This window comes from Nothoprocta perdicaria, unplaced genomic scaffold (genome assembly GCF_003342845.1).
Source record: "Nothoprocta perdicaria isolate Ctin4 unplaced genomic scaffold, notPer1 scaffold_344, whole genome shotgun sequence".
NCBI classification, from domain to species: domain Eukaryota; kingdom Metazoa; phylum Chordata; class Aves; order Tinamiformes; family Tinamidae; genus Nothoprocta; species Nothoprocta perdicaria.
The window spans coordinates 315436-332736 of NW_020455582.1; positions in this window are offsets into that span (position 1 = coordinate 315436).

The window sequence follows — 17301 nt, forward strand, 5'->3', positions numbered from 1 at the left end:
TGAGCTGACCTTTCTGTGGACTCACTGGGGCTGCCACAGAGAGGCTCCTTGGGGTGCCTAGACATAGTGACACTTACACTCTGTTTTAAATAGAATTGCTCTTGCCCACCCAACACAGACTAGGTCATTCTGGCTGAGAGGGAGCTGTTAACCAGCCACCCTCTAGACACAAAACGAACTTTGGAAACTTTGGAAACGAGCAGGACATTCTGCTGACTTGGCCAAGCTCCAATACAACTTCAGTCGTTGAAGTGGATTTTTTTTTTCCTGCTGAAGTGAGCTTACATTGCTTTTCCTTGTTAGGAATGACATACAGGCGAGCTCCTCTCTCCGCAGGTACTCCACAAGGCGCAGAAATTCTTTTAAAAATATGTATCTTATAAATGGCCATGGTAGAAACCCTAGTTCCTGGCAATGTTCAGTGTTATGGAACAACCCCCTAGCCTAGCTTCAGTTTCTTGACATTAAAAATTTATAGAAAAGCACCAGCCCTGTAACATCCATTGATTACTCGTTGTAATGCAAGAGAAAGGGCATTTATGAATCTCTTGCATGTTTTTAATTGAGATTTAATGAAGGTAGACATTGTTAGTTTGAAGAATGGCAACAGCTCAGTTTGTATTGGAGATGGTGGTCATAGCTTAAGTTACCTTAGATGGCAGTTTTTCTAAGCTAAACTGCAAAATATCCTTTTCCCTTCTCACCTTTCTAATAAGCAAGGAGAATCCAACTCTTGTTAGCCTGCAAATTGCAAGGTAGTCAAAACTCCAATTGGTGTCTATTTAAAAGAGAGGATTATTCTTTATAAATAAATAAATATAAATTTGGCCCTTTCTTATTATCACAAAGTAAGGCTTTTTCTCTCCCCCTACCAACTCAATGTTCAGCAAATTCTATAGTTTAGGGGAATTCTATAAGCAATTCTAAAGCCATCACAGCATAGTTTTATAACAGATCTGCTGAAAACTTGAAAACTTGTTATCTTTTTTTTTTCTTTTTAACTGAACCCTTGTAAAATAATAACACTTTGAAGACTTTGTGTTTAGTAAAGCACTAAAACCATGAAAGATATTAGGCTGCTGGCATACTTAGCATATGATTTATTTGACTGGAAGAAAATGTTAACTTTCTAAAACACTGTTTTAGGAAAACAATAGCAAACAGAAGTTGTTTATATTCAGAAGAGTAGGGCAATATATTTGTCAGGAAAGAAAAGCCAAGAAAAGCAGAAAACAAACAGACAAACCAAAAAAATGCTCAGCTACTCAAATAGGTTGTGAAAAATGGAAATGATTAACAAAAAAAATGATTAAAAAAATCTGCATGCTAATCCTAGTGTTTTCAAGTGGAACAATAGAGTAAGAGGGGGAAAATAAAACACATTCAAAAAGAAATATGAGAAGCAAACAAAAAATAATTATGAATGGAAAAAGACGATCGAGTTAGAGAAGCACAGAGAAGGAAACGGATTGAAGCTGCGCGTTCTTTGAGAGCAGAGCTGGTGTGACTGTTTATTCAGCAGCGGGGATATATCAGCTCCAACAAAATGCTCTAAAACCTTCTTGCTAATAAACAGATAAACTGCTTAAGAACACTGACTATATAAGGCGAAGTGTCTGTTTCTCCTGCGCTTGATGCCTCGCATCTGGCGCAGCGCTCCGCGGTAGCAGACGTCTCTGGCAGGCAGCATTTGCCAGCCGTACCGTTCGCCGCAGATGCGATGAGGACGTCGGCGTGGAGGGGTCCGGCGCCAGCCGCCGCTCCTGACACCAGCCGGTACCTCCGGCGCCGGCTGGTACCTCTGGCGCGGATGCGTCGCCTCCCGCGGAGCCAGGGCAGGCCGGCCCTATGGGCCGTGGGGCAGCGTGGGGCCGGCGCGGGGCTTTGCCCTTGCACCGCACTGCGAGCTGAGAGGAGGAACCTGCATTGAATACAGTTACGTTGGCTGCTGCTTTTTGTAAGAGCAAGGCAGAGCTGTCAGCGCGTTTGGCACGGAGCTGGGGGAAGTTAAAAAAAAAGAAGGAAGAAAAAATTGAAATGAAAATCACTTCTGCAGGTCCCAAGTTAGCCTGGATGAGCGCGGTCTTGCACGTACTTGGGCATGGATATATATATTTTCAGAGGTGGTCTCCGTTGCTTACATGTTTAGCCACTCATAGGATTTTTCTAACCTTCAGAAAGGTTTAAGGGAGATTTAATCAATTGTTAATCGTTGAAAACTATAGTTTTAAGGGTCTTTACAGACCTTTATAGGTCTCTCTAAGCAATCTTTACATCACAGAAAACTTATCTGACTTGTGAAAAACGACAGCTGAAGAAGCAGCACTGATGTATATTTTCCTCTGAAGCTCCCAGGAGAACATTTCTGTCATGGAGAGCCCCCACAAGCTTGCCTTGCCTGCACCCCAAGCTCCACCTGCCTTCTAGGGAGCCAGACCCCTCACCTAAGCGACCTTCACGAAGTGAGGAAAAATGTCACCATAAATCACCAGTGGGGAAACAAATGCAGCCTTAGGGATGGCAGGATTCCTTCCAGAAATTTTCACCGCTTTCTGCAGTATCGTGTAACCCAAATGTCTTCCCGGGCTGCTGAAGTGCTGCTGCCCTTAGGTTTCCAGAGAGTCACCAAGGCTGCTGACCCAGCCTTGGAGAGCAAAGAGCAGCACGAGGAGCGGAGCAGTTGGGAATCTATAAACATTACCTCATCTCGTTCAGAGAAGTTCAAACCTGCTTCCCTGTCCATACAATGAGACACCAACGGTTGTCGGTATGGAATCCAACTCCAACGGCTGACGTGCCGAAGACATGAAACTGTAATTAAACCCATCTGGATTAACAAAGAGTGTATATATATAAATCCACAACCTTAGGACAGAACTGATTGGTTAACTTTGAATCATTCAAAGGAAAAAAATTAATTATTAATTATTGTAATAAAAAAAAAGACTGAACTTTGCATTTCACTGCTTTGTGTGGCAAAAATAGGCAATACGATGTACATCTAGACAAAAAAAGTCATGTTTGACGAACAGGATTTGAAGAGAAGCCCTAGAATTCAGAAAGCAAAAGCTGAATGGAATTTACCCTTTCCTTTCTTTCCTTCAGTTGTTGCCTTTTCATGGCTTAGTAGTTTTGTATTTTGGCATTTACTTACTTTACTTATCTAGGGTCAATCTTGTTCATTCTAGAGTCCAGTCTCAACAGCTACTTAGCAGCTATTCCTGATGCCTGCCATTTCATTTTAGGTTAGTTAATTAGACATTGTTAATTGGACTGGGTGTCTTATGGCAGAGGGAAAATAATGATCCTAAACTACATTAAGCTCCCATAAATATTTCACTTCATGCTAATTTCTATGCTTCCAGCTGAGTTGTTTAAAGTGCTCAAAATCCACCTGCCCCCCCCCCCTTTTTTTTTGTCACAATTAACTGTATAACTAGGGAACAGCAACGTGATCGGCCGTTTGTGTCAGCTCTGGAAACCAGCGGTGGGTACGGGCGAAGGCAGCCCAGCCTCCTATCATGTCAGTGGCAGTCACGTCGCTTCTTACCCTTAAATTATTCGTAGAGAGCACGTCACCCCAAATCACTATTTTTTATTTTATTTTATTTTATTTTATTTTATTTTATTTTATTTTATTTTATTTTATTTTATTTTATTTTATTTTATTTTATTTTATTTATTTTTACTTCGTTTTACTTCGGCGGCCCGCGCTGGTCGCCGAGCCTGGAGCGCCCCCTCGCGGCCCGCCCTGTCACCGCACGCAGGACGTGTGAGGGAAGCTACAACCGCCAACGGCGAATTACGCGATAGAAACCGAAACGGAAAACGAGAACAAACCAAAAACTCCTTTCTGCTATTTTTCACTGAGGCTGGTGTTGAAGGTTTTCTTCTAGGGCAATAAGCGGGGAGGCGCAGGCTCCTCTGTAGAGTAACTGACACCTGGATCGCCTTCCTGGGCCCCTCTCTCCCATGTTGGCAGATGGTGGATACGGGATCTTTCCCTGTAGCAGCACAGCTGGAAGGGCCCCCCTTTCACCTGTTGGTAGCTAAGGAATTTCCTTCTCGCGCTTATGCTGCTCATCCCCAGGTGGGCCTGACCTCCCATCCATTCCTCACGTTTTCCTCGCACTGGTTGGAACTGGTTGAGAGCTGCATCGTGATGCAGTTTTGCCCATGATTTATTTTTATTTTTTTTTTCCTGAGGTGGTTCTTTTAATGGCTTGGTAAAATACTCCCGCTGTTTAGTTGCATTCACAAGGACTGCAAGCAGGTGAGGTTATCAGTTTAATGAGTGAAAAATCAAATACCAAAAAAAAAAAACTAAAGCACAACCGTCGTGCCAGTGAGGTGTCAAATATCCATGTTGGGCCTTAAATGTTGCTGCTGTTGTTAGTCCCTTTCCCAGAGCCGGCTCCTGTTTGTGTTAGTGCAAACTGGCACCATTCTCCTAACATAAATCTGTCCTCGCTCAGTCCTGGAAGATTTAGCCCAGAATAGGTGAATTCTCAGATTGTGCAGAGAGACTTGCAGAAAGTGCAAGTCAGAACTTGATCTAAAATGTCCTTTATCACCCTGGTGAATCCCTGCTGTGTTTCACAGCTGCCACGACTTAAAATAGCCTTCAGAGTACTCTAAAGATTGCTGGATTTCCTTGGAACATAACGCTGGAAGGAATCATTTGGGGCAGCGAGTCCACTTCTCCCGCAGTCACAAGCCTCCACCTAGCAGACAGAACAGACATCCAGCTTGCAGGGGTCCACAGCGCACCTCACCCTTCACCACATCCTCCTCCCCACCTGAGACATGAAGCGCAACAGGCAGAAGAAACATAAAAATGACAAAACATTGCAATAAGGGAAAGGAAGAGATCGAGAGTATGATCTGGCAGAAGCCATCTGAGCACTAGTAGTCTATAAGCAAAGTTTAAAGTCACCCTTAACCCTGCCTTCACTCCCCGAGCTGCTCTTAAGCCACGGCTTGGAATGAATCAGGCTCCCCTGTGTTTCTTTTGTGCAATGTTAATTTCATAGTCCTTCCTAGAAGTATAAAGTACTGGTGAAAAGATTTGTGGCACTCATTTTATAGCTCAAATGCCTTGCAACTGTGTAGGAGTTTGTATCGTCTTGTTTCTGCTGGATGGCATAACATCATACTGATGGGCTGAGAGATATCTGACTTAATAGTCTCATTTGATACTGGCTAAAAGCAAGGTCTTGCTCACTGCGGTTATGTACTGCCCCAAGTTTTATGTCCCTGTCGATAAGTCCCTATATAAAATACAGGCTTGTATGGTACGTTAACACCATTCCATTAACAAAGGAAAAGGTTCTATCTTTTTAATACATGAAAATAACAAATTAGAAATGTGTTCTCTTAAATTGGACCAATATTTTTCCTCCTTTCTTATTACATTTCTATTAAAACAAACAAACAAAAGTCATGAACAAAGTTAATATCTTGGTTACTATTTTAGGGCCCACTAAAAAGATTCTGCTCCTGTCAATTACTTTGGTTTCTTTTAATGAATAATTAAAGTGCTGAATGTGAAATGTATTCTGAAAGATTATAAGGAGCTTGTTTTTTTTTTCTTGCCATCCCCACAGCTTTTCCATTGCTTATTAGCTAGACTGACAATGGCAAGTTTTTGCTCACCTCCTAGATTTCTGTGCAGATCCTGGATACACTGACAGGGTATCATTTTTCCAGAGAAAGAGAGTGACTGAGCCCTTTGCTGCTGAGGAATAGTCCAAAAGCAATAGTAATTCCCTCTTTTTAAAAGTCTAGCTGCTTCCAGAAGTCTGGAATAGTCTAGCTGTGCCATCATTTTCCAGCACATTTACAGTTTTGCACTGCAGCTGAGTCAAAAGAGGCATAAGAGGCATATCTAAATACATTTTTAAGAGCGCTAATAAAAATTATGTCCAAAAAAAATCACATCAGCATACAGGCAGTTGTTAGAATACTGATAGCAAGGGAATGGTATTGAAATCTTTTCATTTATGAAATAGAGCAACCAGAAATTTCTAAGAGTTAGCAATAATTCTGACATTCAGAAATCTTGCCCCAGCTCCCTTTCCCTCCTGCCCTTCACACACATGCAGTATGTTGTAAGGTTGCAAGTGTGAAAACATTGGCATTGAGTTGGGCATTAGATTTTGCACTTGGCATGTTACTGTTTGCCCCAAAATCTTGCAAAGAGAATTGAAGTGAGAACAGTCCCTTTAGATGGTTCGTGGGCACCTAATTTTCCCCTGTAAGGTGAATTTAGTTTATGTCCTTCACACTGCTTCATCCTGAAAGCTCTCTTTCTTACATTCATTGTAATATAGCCACATACAGTCTCCATTCATTCAAACAAAAGCTTGTAACACATCTGTTTTATATGAGGATGTGGATCGTTTCTGATTTACTGACTTCTGTAATAAAGCAAAATATCTTATACTGCATCCAAGGGTTGGTTTGCTGGGGGGGCGAGGCAAGGCTCATGTTTTTTTATTTCAGATATTCTGACAAGTATATAACATTTCATGTGTTTTATGGGCTTGATTTGTCTTGCATATTTGTGCAATGCTGTAGGATGAGCAGAGACAAGCAACATTTGTCAGATATCTGTGATCTATCAGTTCTCATTCATGTCACTTGTTTGTTCTTGCTATCTCCCACCCTATGCTATGGCAGCTTCGTGGCTAACCCCACAACCCAAAGCTGTATGGCCCAGTCCCAAAGTGTAGAAGCACAAACAAGAGGAAACATTTCCCCGTGTAACAGGAACATGAACTGCAGGTACCAGTGCAACACAGAGTGTTTCCGAGCCCAAACTTTTTGTACCTTCCAAAACGGAGTTGGGCGCATGAATGGACAAAACTAGGTCACTATGAATGAGAGCAGTCCAAGCTCCCGCAAAATGCTTTCAATGAGAACAGTCCAAGCTCCTGCAAAGTGCTTTTGGAAGAGGCATAATATACCAGGTTTTCAAAGTTCAAAGCAGTGTTTAACTCCACCCTGCATGGAAATCAGATTATCCCTGCATCTGCCTCCTCCTGAGATCTTTGACCATTCTTATAATGCACCAGGCGCTGACCACAGTCAAAGATGTGATACCAGACCACGCTTGCCAACTGTTTATTCTCATACAGCGAAATGGCTTTAATCTTATTTCCCATAGAGTTTTACAGTGCCCATTGCCAAGAGTCCGAAGTCTGACTCAGGCCGAGCTCTGCTGTAATAAAATAGCTGTGGCCTGGAAGTGCTGCGATGCCCAACTTCGTAATCCACCAGCTACAGGAGGCAGGAGAGCACAGCAGCAAATGCCACTGCACAGGATGCTTTCCAGCTCCTTGGAGGCATTGTGCTGTGCAAAAGCATCATGTTATCAAGCACCTGGGTGATTCGGCTCCTCCCCATCCTTAATACAGTTCTACCTTGTAAGAGGTATAATTGAGCTCTTTTCTTCTATTCTTTCTGGATTTTTTTTCCCTATATAGTTCTGTAAAGTCAAACAAATGGGAAAATTAATGACAGCACAGGAGAGCACGGCAGAATAATGCTACTTAAAGACTGCTGTGCCCTTGGCTCTAATTAAACGTAGTGTTTTTTATAGGCTGCAGCCAGCTGCATCAATCACAGTTACTTCAGTTGGGGAAAAAAAAATCCAACATTATTGCAGCCACGCAGAGATATATACATTATTTTCCTAAAGCATCATAATCCTCCACTTACCAAAGAGGGTCTGTGATAGCTGGGAGGAGATGAAACCCAATTTCCCCTCACATCTGCTTGATTCTCTGGTATAATCAGCACCGCATGCACCAGGCAAGGTCACAAGCCATGGCAATGTTCATCGCAACACGCAATCTCCCCATTCTAGTGCCATTAGCTGCTCAGCAACCTCTCCTTCCCCATCCCACTGCTTTTAATCTGCTGGAGCACTTCGGAGCAGGAACAGGAGGCGCAGTTTGCAGACCTATTTCCAAGATCATGGGCACAGACCACACTTTGAGAAAGTGTCAGCACTGAACCTCTATCCCATTTATTTCAGTGGAATAAGTAAAAGGACATCATGGTGGGATTTAATTTCAGATTTTCTGGCCAGCACCTGCATCCAGCAAGAACTCCTAATGCTGCTGGCGCTGCAGGGATAGCAGCATTGCTTCTGAGGAACTCCCTGGCAGCTTGGAGAGAGCTGCTTTTCGTCTAAGGGCAATGGGACCATTTGACTTTACAAAAGTTTATTTTCTTCTTTTTATTTTTTAAGAATAGAGAGGCATTACTGTCACTATCCTCTGCTATGAAGGTAGCTATTTCTGGAAGGATAGGGTCAATATATGGCACTATGATTTTCTGAAATCTCATTTGCTTAACCTGTATAGTTTTTTCAGATTTTTTGTTCAAAGCCCACACTTTGCTTGAACCAGAAATTAAAGCACACATCACCTGAGACAAGGATGGAAAGTTCTGGTGAATCTCACCGTGCTAATTCACGCAGCTCTGGCTGTGCTGCAGTTGCTTCCTTCCTAAAACATTTCCCGAGGTCCCTCCCTGCAGTCCCGATGGTCCAGGCACAGCTTTCCTGAGCACCCCTCCTGTTCCACACAAGCCTCTACCTAGTGCATTGCATTACCTTGCAACCCAAACTAGGCAGATAGGCCACGGGTGTAAAGAAGTGAAAAGATAACCAAGGCTCTACCTTCCCAGTAGCAACATCAGCTCTAAATAGCTCGCACTGCATGTACCCAGCTGACAAGCTGACAGATACTTCACAGCCCTCTGGCTCCGGATTTGGTTCTTATGCAAACCTATGCCTTTAGATTGCATTAATACAAGAGGATGTGGGGGCTTTAAAGAACCAGATGCTGCTTTTGGCAGGAGGTCTGGGTATGTGTGTGTAGAGGGTGGCATATTCAGGTTCAAATTCTCTTTCCCTTCCCTGCAGGGGGATTTATTTACTCAAGGAAGACATTGCTATTATTATACTGCTGTTTGCTTTTCCCAGTTCCAGAAATCCTGTTGCACTTTGGTGAGGTGCAGTGGTCTCCAGCCTAGATGATAAACAGTGTCACCTCACTGCTGATCTGCCGACCCATTTTAGGATAAAATTCTCCTTGCCATTTGCAGAAGAATAATGCTCCAGTCTCAGCACAAAGCTGCTTCCCACATGGAGCCCTCCATCACTTGCAGATGAGAGATGGAGATGGAGAAAAGCTAAGGCTACTCTGAATTAGCAGAACAATCAGAAGAGTTCGTTCACGTTCTTCATTACCAAACTCACTTGTTTATAAGTGAAATAAACTTGCTGGAAACACAAAGCCATTCATTTCAATGGGTGAAAGAGGAGATGCAGAAATCTATTTCTCACCTGCAATCCCTACTGTTTTTATGTGCACTGAAAATGTGCTTCTACCAGCATGGTGCCAGCCCACAATTTCTTAGATAACGATCAACATTTTCCCCGTTATGCTCTATTTCTTAGGCCTCGATTCAGCAAAGTGGTCAAGTACATCTTTATCTGCTAGCAGGCTTCAGCAGAACTATGCAGTTTGAAAGTTAAGTGCTCTGCTAAATTGGGTCTTTCAACAGGGCTAGCAGAATAAAAACAGCTCATACAAGAGCAAAGCAGCACTGCTTTCCTTCCAGCCACACTTGTTTTATTCACTTGCTCTGGCTGCGTACAGCTGCGGATTGCTGGCAGCGGGTCTGCCTGGAATTGGAGGCATTCACAGCTTCAAAGATGAGATGTGCCAGCCCTTAGAACAGGCTTGTATAAACACAGGAAACAAAAGCATCCATGTAAACAGAGGGAGGCAAGACAGATACTCACACCTGGGCAAGCAAGCGCACTTCAGCACGCAGCCCTGCTTCGACAGCGCTCCAGCAGGTTACACAGCATTTGCTGTATCAACAGCAGTAGAGCTCGTGGCTGCTGTTGCTCATGGCCCGCTTTGCTTTGCCTGATGATCAGATAAATTTGGGGGGCCGAGTTGGTTTTGCAGCACACTGGGAAACACGCGAAGAAGGCTGAAAAGCTCCGTCAGTGTCTTACTTATATTGGAATAGCAAAAGAGGTGTGCTCAAGGCTTGCAGTAGGTCACATCCCATTGAATTCCTACATTATTCTGTGTTGTCCATGAGTTAACCTTTTTTTTTTTTTTTTTTTTTTTTTTTTTTTTTTTTTTTTTTTTTTTTTTTTTTTTTTTTTTTTNTGTCTGTAAGCATGGATTTCTCATATCGTGAGGTTCCAGGGGAAGGAGATGCTTTGTTTTCAAAAGGACAATTAAATCTCAAAATCTGCCCTCTAATTAAAAAACTTATAGAAGCTGCATGTAATCACAGAGATCAGGGGAACAGAAAGAGAAAATAAAAGCCCTTGCATTGCGAACAGTGAGCATTTCTAAACTCTCTGCCACAAAGGAGCCACCAGATGTCTCAATACTTCAAGGGCCTCTCCTCTCCCTCTCCCTCTCCCTCTCCCTCTCCCCTCGTCTCCCAGCCCTCACTGCTCCTGCTTCTTCCCTGTCCTGCCACCGGCTATGCCAGCGGGAAGCAAGGTCTCCACGCTAGCGTGAAATGAGCTGGGTTTTATTCCCTGCTCTGCTACGGCTCGGCGTGCACAAGTCACCCTGGGCAGGTCAGGATTTGGGGGCTATCCAGGCAGGGCCGCTCTCAGCAGCAGGTGAAGAGCGAGCGTGGAGCCGCTGCTGGAACGCGCGGAGCGTCTCCCGCTGGAGCACGCTTAGCCGGGCAGGGACATGGCCCTCGCAGGCCTCCGCCCCCAAGCTGCGCGGCCGGCCTTTTGTGCATCCCCAGATCCCATTTCCCTCAACAAGGGGCAGAAACGCTCCGCGTTAATCCCCCTTGGCTCGGGCCGCACATACTCTGCTCTGTGAGGTCTGCCACAACAGGGCGTCACCTCGACAGGCCTGCGGAGGGAGTTCCTCCAAGGGAGTTCACCCAAGGGAGCTGGGTGCCTTGCTGGGATGCACAGAAGCCAAGCAGGTGCCTAATTCCCGCTAAGTTAACTCACAAAAGCATTTTTCTGGGTCCCTCTTGGCACTAATCAAAAGCCTCTTGGCATGCTCCTTCCTTTGTCTTCCTTCCCCCTCATTTTTAAATATGGATAGCACTTAGCTTAAAGGAGTGTTGCAAGGCTCTGCTCAGTGCTTTTAAGATCCTCCAGGAGAAATGCACAAGTGTAGAATACACAGGGAAACCGGAAACAATGGGGATTTTTATGGAGATAATGTGCAGGCTCTGCTCGATCAAATACATTCATCTCAGGTTTTCCTAGTGTCAACAGCACACAGCTACAAGAGGGTGCCGAATCCCCAGGGCTCCCCCTCCATGCCTCTTGGCACCGTGATTAAATCCCCAAGCCTGATTCCCATTTCATCCATTTCTGCATGACTGAAGCAAAAGATGTAGTTTGAGGGATAAGAGGAGAGGAGATATTTTAGCCAAAGCACTGTTGCTAAGCTTAGTTATACTTTGTTATCTTCAAAGAGAAGACAGATTATATTTAAATCAACTGCATTGCAAACAAAAGCTGATAGAAAAAAAAACACACACATACTCATGGAAAGAGGGTAAGAAAGGGTAGAATCACACATTTGACAAACCTGTAATTTGGTAACTGGGAGATGAAATACAACGACTTATTTGTTTATTCAGGCTGCTCTATTAACCTTAATGCAACATTTAATCTTTTATAATTGAGCTTTCCATTTTTTTTATTAGACCTTAATAGCTAAATTGGCAGCTTGCAGACCGGGCCAGGGAACAGAAGCAAGCACAGCCACTCAGACACAGCTCAGCCCTTTCATCTGTTCCACACAGAAGCCTCATCAGCCCTGCTCTCCCTACCCAGCCACAGCCTTGTCCCTTCACCCCCTTCCTGCTGCACAGCACTAAGGGAGGGGATACCTCTCTTCCCACGTGCATTCTGCCTGGGAAAGTTCCCCAGCTGTGTCGTGTCAAGACTAAGTAGGTTAGCTGGAGATCTGCAAGTTCAAATGAGCTCGTTTTGACTGAAATGGGTTAGGAGGTGACAACTTCATCTCTGGCAGGGTGCAGAGACAAAGATCTGGTGGCAGAAAGACTATTGAGCTAACATAGCTGTGGCTGGAAGAGGACATGTGGACAAGACCTCGCTGCCCCATCTGAACCCATTTAGCTGTGCCAGGAAGTGCCACGATGCACTTTGTGCTCTCTCCACTTAGACAGAAGCAGCAAAAAGGATCATAGCCAGAGGAGAGAGGGCTTGAGCCAAAACATTCCCTCTGCTACTGGGCCAAAGGAAGGAGGCTTAGGGCTAGTGGTTAGGGCAGTCAGGTGGACCATCCTGGTGCTAATCTCTGCTACACATATTCCAGTATGCAGTGCACTCAGGCAGTGCAAACTGGAAAGGATCCCACTCAGGAAACCCCACCAAAGCACAGAGGCTGGAAGCAGCAACTGGGTTGGGATTGCTATTCCAAGCTGGCGGATGTCCCAGCTGAGGCTCCTGGGGTGAAATGGGAAAAGGAGGGTCTAGCTCGTGAGCCATGTCGAGCTTTAGCTGCCACACTGCTGCCTACTGCAACAGATTTGGGTAATTTTGCCCCTTCTCATTAGAGGTATGGGCACCTGGAGGGATTTGATGGCAGGAATGTAGGTGCCTGGGGAATTCTGGCACCTCTGCAGTCAACTGGCGGCTGAGGAAGAAGTTCAAAGGCTCTAAAAATGCAGCTTCAGGGCCTGAGTTCTTCAGACCAGACTTCCTAAACCGATCCTACCGAGTATTTTATTTCAGTGATTGGACAAATGCCACCTCCATAATATGAAAGTTGCTTTTGCAGTTCTCAACCTTCTTTGTCCCTCATGTGTCACTAATCCATTAAAAATCCCACATAATAACCACTCTCACTGCATTCATTTCTCTCTCTTTTTTTTTTCCTGATGTACTCATCCCTCTAAAAGAGGACAGATTAATAAAGCTTGTTCCCAAAACTCTGCTGATTATGTAAGTAGAGACTGTTATCAAACACATTTTGGGGGAAAAAAAAAAAGGTATTGAATTACCTACCTTGTCAGCTAATGCCACAGCAGATTATCCATAAAATTGGATGCAAACACCAAGGATTTGTTACAATAAAATAGGTTAGTCCATGGTCATCTTTGTATGCTCAATGTGAGACACATCATGAAGTAGCAGAAGAAAGAGAAAGCAACAGTTGCTAATTGGAACTGGATCCCACCCTACTCTTCTGGATAACCATGCAAGAAGTTCTCTGAATTCAAGCATATATAAGAAAAAGGAAAAACCCAATAAGGAGTAAAGTACAATTTTCTAAACAGTAGGAATCTTTTAATAGGGTATTATTCAGTAGTAACAAACAAGCACAAAAGCTACAGAGCTACACTTGACATCAATGTCTTTTTTAAAATAAACAGACATGTTTAATTATTTGTAATCCAGTATAGTAATGTTAAACATTTTAAGAGAAATTTTCTTCCATTCATTCTTCAGGTTGTTGGCCTGAAGTCAAAATGCTGTTTTGTTTGCTTTCTTTTGGTTTTGTTTGTTTGTTTGTTTAAGGCCATATTCTACTATAGTTTCTGAAAATCTTTCATGTCAACTCCTTTTTTTTTTTTTTAGTAATTTAAAATTGATTGTGCATAGTAAATTCACAAACAAGAGAAGAAAAAAAAAAGGCAGAAAATATCCCCTAACGTAGGTAAACTCCTGGCCTCATTTCCCAGAGTTCTGCAGCCTGGGAGACTATAAAGTAGTTGCTGGGGAAATAAAATAGGGCTGTAAGTAGGGAAGAACATACTACTCTCACACCTACAAAACCAAACTACTACCAGTTCCTCTGCTCCTGTCAGAGAAGGACATGGATTTTTAAAGCACTACTGAGCTGAGGATGCTGCTGTTGAAGGTGTGGGAGAACAGGAACAACAAGGGGAAAATAGGCTACGAACGGCCAGCACTGGGCTCCTCAGGTCAGGTGCATCAGGGAGAGTCTGTGCAATGCACGTTTTGCCTTTTAATCCTAAAACATTTGTTTTAGTCAATGAGTGACTCCTTTGTTTCATGTGACAAGTTTCAGCTTGAAGCCAAAAGATGAAGTGAATCAATCTCTGTAAGAGTCAGACAATGTTTTCCCTTAAATAATGAGAAAATACACTAAATGCAGACTGTTTTTCAAAGTGTTCTAGCTCTTGAGATGCAGGTTATATTTTCAAATTTTGTCTGCCAAACATCAAACTAGAAACACATTTTCCTAAATGAAAACAGAGATTGTCACCTGTCTTTGAGAACTGAGACTTTAATGAAAATATCAACTACTGCAAGTTGTGCAATGAAATTGCCAGTCAGCTGTGCTGAATCTCTTCCTCTGCTACACATGCAGGTTTCTAAAAAGGTAGCCTCCCTTTATTCTTAAAACTCCCTGCAATGTAAAAAAATAATCTATACAAACAGCCCCGTTCTCTTGTGGGATATTTGTATAGGTCTGTAACCTCTTTCAGGGACTTGTCCTTAATTTGTATTCATTCACAAGCAGCAGAGAATGAAAAGTGTGGCAGGGAGAAACTCATTTCAGGAGCGCAGCAGCACCCTGCAGCTTAGCAAAGGTAATTTGTGTAGTTACAGCTCTTCTTTTATTGAACACATCTGCAGCATTCATTGGCTTGGGATGTTTCTTTTATGCCTCTTTGAGAGCCAGGACATCTCCTAGGTGGAAGGTTGAACTTGAAAAATGTGCATAGAGCCTGTGACCCAGTAGGGAACTACAAAGCCAGACTCCCTTGATCTTATCAAAACTCAGAAACACTGCAACACACACACAAAAATGAGAAACAACAGAAAGAACTCGTGGGTAAACAGCTATTTATTTGTTATGATCTAACCCTAAAGATTTTCTCATTAAGACTTAATGTGTTTTTGGTACAGAGGTGAGTTGGGGGGTGGAGTTGGACAGCAAGCCTATAAATAAAAGCAAGCAAAAAAAATGGTTTTGAAAAATTGTTCAGAGTCTTTTTCCTTGTCTAAAACAATTTATAGATTTTGCCCTACTGCCACCACCTAGTGTTTTTTCTTGTAAGAATGAAATGAAAATAGGATGCAATAGTTTTTAAAAGCAACTAAAAATAATTCAGGAGAACAACAACAACAACAAAGCTAATCATGACACGTGCAAGTACAAAGGCAAAAGAAAAATTCATCATTAAAATCCATTCTCTTTTTCTAATTTTAGCATCTTTCCTTCCACACCCAGAACTACAGGTATTACTTTAACACATACCCAGGGAAAGAAAAGGCACATTTAAAAAGTGATGAAGCAAACCTGTAGAAGCTGACAGTGCAACCAACCAGCTGACCATTAATCTCTCTTTCTCTCCCTGCCACAAGCCTTACTTACATCCCACCACATCAAAAAAGTTTATTCATCTCATCCCACTCACCAAACAGCCACAATAAAAAATAAATAAATAAATAACCTGATAAAGCACTCTGGAAAACAAATAGAAATCTCTGCATTTTGTAATGATTTTTTCTATTTTTAAATGTTTTATGCCAGCCTATACTTTCTAGGGCATCTTATTTCATTCTCAGTTTACTGCAAATGCTCATCCAGATCACTGCAGGGTCTTGTAGCAAATGCAGAAACAAATTAACATTAACCAGACATGTATATTCTGTAGGGGGTCACTGTCTGTGGACTTTTCCTGACCATAACTATGTATAAAAAATGCAGCTCCTGAGGAAAAAAATGGAGTCTTATGCTGAGGGTGCAGAGAAGGGATATTCTACTATTAATGAACCCAAGTGTTAGGCTTAGTTAAACATGCCCTATTTGGGAAGGGATCACTAAGCAAGACAGGCCAGGCATCGTTTTATCTTGAGGACAGCTCATTTTCCTTTACAGGGAATCCCTAGGGAGCCCTGAAGGCTCTGTACTGTCATTAAAAGATCTCAAGAACCCCAGCCCAGGTGGACACATTCCCCCATACCTCTCCATTTACACAGGAGCTGAGCTTTGCACTCGGCTTTGCTCACCTCTGCACCAGCACAAGGCACATGCCAGTCTCAGGTTACCCCCTGCAGCACTACAGACCTTTGAGGAGGCAAAGACTAAGCATCACAACATCCTGCAATGACCATGGGGTTGTTTGAGCCGTGTGATCAGCCACCTCAAGCCCCAGAGAGCACCAGCAGCTGAGGATGTTTAAAATCCCCCTGACCCATGTTCCCCTCCAGCCTCTAACTCAGGGGTTGCACCTGAGCGATGTAGTGCTGGGCTTGCGTCAGCCCTGTCTAAGGAATTGTCCCTGTTGGTGTTGGTATGGAGTTCATGCCCATGGTGTAAAACTGCTGAGAACAGGGGCAAAATGAAGATCAAAATGAAGCAGCTAATGGAACAAACAGCTACTCTTAGTCTAGTTACAACAGTACTAATGTTTACACTCTGAGTTATCTCATTATTGTCAATTCTCAATACAATTGATTCTGATGGTCATCCACCTCCTGGTGTTTACCTCACCTTTCTTATGAGCAGTAACAGCAAATTTTTAGCATCCCAAGACCTTCCCCAGTAGAATTATGCTGCTAATGGTATGACTTCCTTCCTCTTCCATCTTGCGTGTGCTCCAGCTTATTTTCACATGTCTTCAAACAGTTTTCTGCTAACTCTACTTTTTTATTATTATTTAATTTAGTTGAGTTACACAAATTTAGTTGAATTTAATTTTAGTTACACAAAGATTAGTTAGGATTTGTTAAATCCTTGCCATGTTATGGTGTATTTTCTCTGGGGTAAAATTATGCAATGACACAAAACTAAGTTAATGCAAAAAACGCAAGTTAGACATTAATCACCTGTTGGGCAATTATGGGTTGAGCTAAAATAAGCTCAAGGCCAGACCAGACCTGAAATGGTTAATACAGAATCTGCAGTCTGCTGCTAGCAGTGGCACAAGAGCTGTTTTCACTCTGCTGATGCCCATGCATTTTCTTCCAAATAAGCATGTGTAATATTTGCACCTTCCATAAACATTTTGGCACTAAAACTCTGGAGACTGCAGTCGAAGTGATTCCTAAAATGTGAGTTTTTCTTTCGAGATGGACTTGCTCAGCTCTATTCACATCTCACAGAGTCAGGCTTTCATTTCAAGCAACAGTGACTTGTCCTTTTAAAGCCTCCATCCTATTCTGGGTGCTAATGTCAGGGAAATTCTTCAGCTTTTCGGCACTAAAATCAAGGTTTCAGCTTAGAGGTACATATATCTATATCTATATGCATACATATGTAAGTTCCACTC